The sequence below is a fragment of the Anas platyrhynchos genome, chromosome 16 (assembly GCF_047663525.1).
Source record: "Anas platyrhynchos isolate ZD024472 breed Pekin duck chromosome 16, IASCAAS_PekinDuck_T2T, whole genome shotgun sequence".
Lineage (NCBI taxonomy): Eukaryota > Metazoa > Chordata > Aves > Anseriformes > Anatidae > Anas > Anas platyrhynchos.
The window spans coordinates 8,891,410-8,898,211 of record NC_092602.1 but is presented as its reverse complement, the minus strand read 5'-3'; positions in this window follow the sequence as shown (position 1 = coordinate 8,898,211).

Genomic DNA, 6,802 nt, shown 5'->3' with positions numbered 1-6,802 from the left:
GTTAGTGTATCTGGAAAAATGCTCAACACATATCTGTCAGCTCCAACGTTTCTGGGCATCTTCCAACATTGTCTGGGCATTCCTGTAGTACTGCATGTGGCATCCTGCACAGCATGCAGGTCTGAGCAGCCTGCTCAGGTTTGGGATATAATTAAGGGGGACAAAGTTACCTGCCTATGAAAATTGTAACCATCTAGGAGTCTATTGCTGACAGTAGCTTACATGTGTTTTCTAATTTAAATAGCTTAATTTGCCTTACTCCAACATGTCAAGAAACATAATTATCTGCTGTGGAAAAAAAAAAAAAAGGTCTTAAATGCACAACACAGAAGAGAAAGGAAGGATGTGCATGAAATTCTAACAATCGTTTATGCTCTACTGAAATAACAATCTGGTACTCATCCAGCTCAGCTCAGGTATGCTTATGCTCAACATTTGACATCGTTTGGCATCAACAAAGTTTAATGTTCCATTTGTAAATGTGGGAAAGCAGGGTGGTTTTCCATTCCCATTGCTCATTCTCATGAATGAACGACAGTTGAATTTTTGCAATTTCTGCCTCACATTCCAGCTGAGTAAGTTTTGGGACTGTGATATCAGTGTGTCCCTAGAGGAAAGGGTGTACAATTCTGAAGAAAGAAAGGAGCCATTTGCAGCATCACTGTGTGGGAAAGTGGTTAAGGATAAATAATACAACAGCTCCAAAGGGAATTGTGCAAGAGACTGAAAACTCCATTTCTTGAAAGGATTTTAACACTGGGGAATTTCCAAAGTAAAACATCGTTGAAACATGAACATGATGAAAAGGAAAAAAAAAAAAAAAGACAGAAAGCAAAACCCAGAAGGCTGAATTTCTCCCGCCTTAGATGCTGCTCCTCCAGTTTTTGGTGAAGAAAGCAAACACTTTTTTGTGTTCTTGCACAAGAAAAGGACTGAAGGACACAAAGTCCCAAGGCCATTCAGAAGGAAGGGAAGTCATTATGAAGCAATCCCTGGGACTGAAGCAGAACTAGGAGCTTAGTCTGTGGTAAAGTAGTTGCACCATCAGTAAAAATCCTCTTTGCACCAGGACATGACAAGGACTGTTTGTAGAGCTGCTGTCTCTCTCTCCGTGTGCTTTCCTTTTGCTCTGCTTGTGAAGTACGTCAGGACCACGAGAGCAGTTTAGAATCTGCTGTTCCCACCTTCCCTGGTAGGGAAACCCGCTGGTGCTGCATTTGCCTGCTCTGTGCTGGTTCTCATTAGATCTTTATTGACTTGCAGCACTCGCACATCTGACTTGTATTTTGGGGGCCTAATGTTTCTGAGCAACAGCCATGCTGAGTGCTGGGGCTGTGTTTAAGCTGGGATTCATGGCAAGCAGCAGTGTGCAGCTTCCCCGAGAGGCACGTCCCGCTGCTCCCTTCCTACCCTTTCTGCACCAGCTCTGACACTTATCAGAGCTCCCGCGTGAGCTCATTTGCTTTACTTGCACTAGAACAGTAACCACACTAGTAATCACACTTTCTGAGTTAGCAATTCAAATTATCAGACATGGGCTAATTGATGCTCAGTGGGGGGTACCACAGCTGGGAGCAGATTGGGGTGGGAAGGGACAGCAAAGCCCTCTCAGTGGCCGTGAGCTGCTGGGGCAGCTCACCTTTTCCTCCGTCTGTGGTGCCAGGTAGATGTGCACAAAGCAGGAAGTGGCTGTAGCCAAAAATACTCACACAAGCATGCAAACAAAAGGCAGCCCCAGGCTCTGCTGTGCTTAGCTAGAGGTGGATGGCAGGGGGTTCTGGTGAGGTGCTAGGATGTGGTGTGAAACTCCAGCAGTGACGCTGTAGGGATGCTCTTATTTCTCAGAAGGAGAAATCTGCAAGGATAGGGGGAGAAGGGGCCTGCCATCTCCAGAGGAAAGAGGGATCTGTTTGGCTGTTTTTGTTTGTGTCTGAAAACTGAGCAGGAATGCACGTTTAGGAGAGGAGATGAAATCCAGATGCTAGTCCTGGTCTTCATTCCTGACTCAGTCTGATGAAACACTTGGAAAGGCTCGCTGTGCCCAGCAGTACAGCTCTGCCATTTACCTGGGAATCCCAGAAAAGCCTGGTGTCATTTTTTTATTTTCAGTTTTCATTTTGGGGGGATTTTTAAGAAGTATTTCCCCTCCTTGCTTATCTTTCTGAGAGCACGAGCTTGTTTTCAAATGGTCCCTTAAGACAAAAGTCCCTATTGTTTCTATATACCCTTAACTAAAATAAAGTACTTCAACGGAAAGAAAAAAAAATTGCACCAGCTGCACAAACAGCCCAAGGCAGACGTAACATCGCAGTTGCTCGGGGCTCAGTGTGTGCAGCCCACAGTGTTCGCCCTGCATCTCCTGCACGGTTGTAGCAAGTGCCAGCTGACCGCAGGAGGCAGGAGCAGGGCCCTGGGCTGTGGGGAAGTGTTGGGCACGGGACAGGCTGCGCTGGGGAGTGCAGAGCCAGCATGATAGGGGCTGGGGAGGCAGCTGGAGGGCTTGGGGAAGGACAAGGAGGCAAATATTTGGGTTTTGCCATGGTTCAAACACCGTTATCCTCATCTCTGTCTTCTGCTTGACACCCTTGACTGCCACGAGGAGGCTGTGCCTGAGCAGGGTTTAGCCCTGCAGAGCACAGCGGCTCCTTCAGGCCTGTGCTGCTCAGCCACAGCCAGCCCAGTGCAGCTCACAGCCAGCTTTCAGCCTCCCCTGGCTGGGCGGAGTGAAACCAGAGGAGTTTCCAAAGCTCCTGTGTGAGGTTAAAGAGGACAGCTCAAGAACTAACCACTGAGGACAGCCTAAGGGCTCACCACCGCAGGAGGTCCCTTTGAATTTCCCCTCTGTGCTTGCCACACCTCCTCTCACCAGGAATTTGGCTTTTACCTGGCTCCTTTAGTTCAACCCCTGGTGAGCTCACAGGGCTCAGCTCTCACGGCAGATTGCAGTATTTCAGGTGTTTGAAAAAAGGAAGGAAAACTCCTTTAACCTGCTGCTGCCACCCCTGAAGGCACCCAGTAGGCCTGCTTTGCTGCAGGAGCGCCCTGTGCTGCATGGTCAGCCTGGCTCCCACCTCCAGCCCAGGTCCTACCCGGCAGAGCCTGTGCTAAGCACGGTGTTATTCTGCCCGGGTGCAGACTTCTGCCCTGCTCTTTACCCAACAACGTGAGGTTTCTGTTCAAGTTCAACAAGGTCCCTGTGGATGTTGTTCTGCTACTTGTCTTATTGGCCGCTTCCCTTGATTTAGTTTTAGCCACAAATTTGCTGAGATTACTACTTTTGTCCTCATATTTTCCCTTTTGATTTGCCCCAATGTATTTCAACAAGTATGCCTTTTTCTGAACATCCTTCTAGGCTTTGGGGGGCATTAAAGGGCTTAGGATGTGGGCACGTTGCTTTCTTCCCTCTTTAAAAATCCCTGGGAAAATCACACAACTGCTTCCTCAGCTCCCCTGCTGTGTTGAGTGGCTCTGCTGCCTTGAGCCACACTCGCTGCTCAGCAGACCCCGGGGACTTCCAGACTGAAGAGGAGCCACTGAACAAACCCTGATCAAGGCAACCCTTGAACTGTGCATGGCTGTGAGCACTTGGAAATGCCTCTCTGCCTTATCAGCTCCCCTGCTCCCAGCTCAGCAGTGCTGAGAGGTGCAGGTCAGAGACAGCCAGAGGAAAGAGCTGGGCTCTGTGAACTTCCTGCTCCACGCAATGGCCAAAGGGGGGCAAGAGACTCCCGGCTGAATGGCTGGGGCAGGCTATGAGGCCACAGGTCAGCCCTGATTCAAAGGAGTGCTTCCCAGCAGTGTCAAGTAAGGCCTTTTAAAAAGGGTAAATAATTGTGCTGTGGTGCTATGTAACAGATGGCAAAAGCAGAGGGGAGAGTAGAAGGGAAGAGACGGAAAGGAAAGGTGGTTTTATCTGTTGTGTAACACGTGCACAGACTGTAGTTTTGTACCTAAAACTGTAAGGTAGCAGCTTGCTACTTGCAGGTGATGCTCTGCTGTACACCTATCTCACTGAGAGCGAGCATGGCCTCGCTCTGCTCCTCAGACAGTGCGGAGCCGAAAAGCTCTGCTGACAGCTCTGCAAACCCCCAATTATTACCCAGCTGGGAACCTGGCATAGAAGATGCTGAACAGCTTGGTGTCTAACATGATTTTTAAACAAATCCTTTGGATTATAAGTCTGATTCTTGGCTCCATTGTCTTGGCAAATGTCTTGTTCATTAGAAAATTACACAGAGGCAGATAATTGAGTGGGTTGGGAATTTTTTAGTTAAATGCTTGAACTCCAAAATATAAATGGGTCAAACTATGATTGTTATTTTCTAGCCAGTTCTGCTAACTCAGGCAAATCTGGCAGACCCTGCCTTGGCTGCAAAAAGTGGGACTCATTTGAGCAGGAGTTTATGCCTCCCCTCATCGCAGAAGAGGCTGTACCACTGCGGCACAGCAGTGCAGTAAGCTGAGGCGCCAGCCTTTGGCATGGGGAGCCCAGCACTGGATATGGGCTGTGCAGACTGGGATTCCAGTGAGTGCCTGGCTGGGAGGCTGACTTGCAGGAGATCTTTTGAGTTGGAAGATCTTCGTTTGCTGCAGGCACTGGCAGTACTCACAGCGTTGTTTCAGGATTGATCAAGGCTGTTAGCAATTCACCATCATGTATGCAGTGTTCAGCATCTAAAACATCCCTAAAAATGATTATTTGCTCAAAAGACGTGGTTTTGAGCCATATTCTCTGTTTATTGACTTCATTGTAACATCACAATAATTCCTTTTCATTCAAGAGTGTTTTGCTGTATTTAACAACAGAAAAAATCTGCTGGAATAATTCCACTGATGGTGTCTCACTGAGAGCTTATAACACATATGACAGCTGCATAGGTTGTTATATATAGGTACATGTGCATTTAACTATAAAATGTATTTTATTTACTACTTTCAGTGAATTTAATACTTTCAAGTAAGTTAAAACCATCCACAGATATCCTTTGGGGTCACTACAATAGTGCTTTGGCCTAATTTAATCAAAATAGAGTTCAGACAGAGTTTATTCTTGGTGTCTTTGGATGCACACAAGGCTCCCTTTTGTTTCCTAGTGTCAACATTTTCTGCTGCTTTAATAATTGTACTAATGAAGTTTAATCTTTAAGAAACATTTAAGAAACAGCTCCTGCTGGATTTGCTCCAAAAGGGCACTAAGGAGTTAAATACTGAACCAGAAGGTTTCACTGCTAATCTAATCCTGAGCATGGGTGCACTGTTACAGGAAGAATTGAGCGCCGATGCTGTGCAGCAAGCTGTGCCTGGATGTGCTCGCTGAATAAAGTTAATGGAGAAAAGTTCCCCTTGGGAGTGGGCCTGTGCCTTGCGTCTCAAGCAGAGCCATGCAATTAATTGACTTTCCATCTGTTGATTGAACTGTAGAATAGAGGATATTTTTGTCTGTGTTCAGCACGTTTATTTCAGGCTTCACTTTGTAACCAACAAGGAAGGAAGAAGGAAGCAGCAGCTCTGCCTTTAACCTAGGAAAATTCAGCAAAGACATGGGAGTTCTTGGGATTCTGGTGGGTCCTTTTGATGGCTTCAGGGAGGTGAGAAGCGGTGGGTGTCCTGTGACAATCCTACTCAGGTGCTTTCTCTTAGTTCGTACTAACAGCCCACAAAGGGGGATCCCCTACAGTGGGAAACTGAAAGTTATAATGGCTGAGGCTTTATAATTCTTTCCCTTTATATGCTGGAAAATAGTCCTTGAGTAGTGTCGGGCTGTTGACACATGCCCTCTTTGAGCTGTAGGCTTGCCTCCTCAGTCATCCATCACAGCCCTGTTGCTGATGCTGTGCTCCTACCACACGGGAGTGCTTGTGATCACCCTCAGAGCCTTTCAGGGCTTGCAGGAGGAATCTGTTCAGCCATTAACACTGCAGTCAGAAGCACGTTTTCAAGATTTGAGATGAAGTACACATTTCTCAGCTAGAACCAGAAGAGTTTTTCCCTGGGATGCTTTGAAATTAACAAGCAAATCAGAAAGCCTTGATTTTGAAAATGTTTAAATGTTAGTCTCAGTGGAACATAAGTCCATGTGTAATTTTAGAAAGTGTTTCCATTTCTAAATTCAGTAACAAAAGAAGCAGGGTTTGGTTTTCCTGAAGTAAAGGAGATTATGGACTTAGTTTTCATCACAAATACATGAATGAGAGGGTCTTTAGTACCAAAATTTGCAGTTTCTGAGTTTCGTTTTTTCCAGATCTCTAAACAACTGTACAAACCTGATTTTCATGGGAGCAAAACCATAGCCATCAATAAGAAAATTTGTTTGTGTCGAAAGGAATGAAACACACAAAGGTTGGGATTTCCCAGTTTCTGAAAAATTGTACTGAGACAAATACTGTGATGACCACCAACATCTGTGGTCTGCATCCTTCTTTAGGTCTGTTAGAAGATTTGAACAATAAATTCCCAGCATGTTGCCTGTATTTCTATAATTTGATTATCATATAGAGACAACTGATGTTGTTGGGTTATAAATAAGCATGATTGGAGGAGGAGACAAACAGTGTATGAAGTGCATTCAGTTTGGCTTTGGCTGCACGCTCTTGGAAACTTTCCTAGACTCTTGTCCAACCATTTAAACTTAATTTAGAGTTGAGAAATTGTTATTTATTACAGAAAGAGCACAGTGATAGCAGACAATGCTCCACAAACAAACACCAGCAAAAAGAGGCATCTTTTAGAGTATGTTGCAATGTAATTTGAATAGTGCAAAGACAAAAGGCAAAGGAGGATGGTTAGGATGCTAGCATGAGAA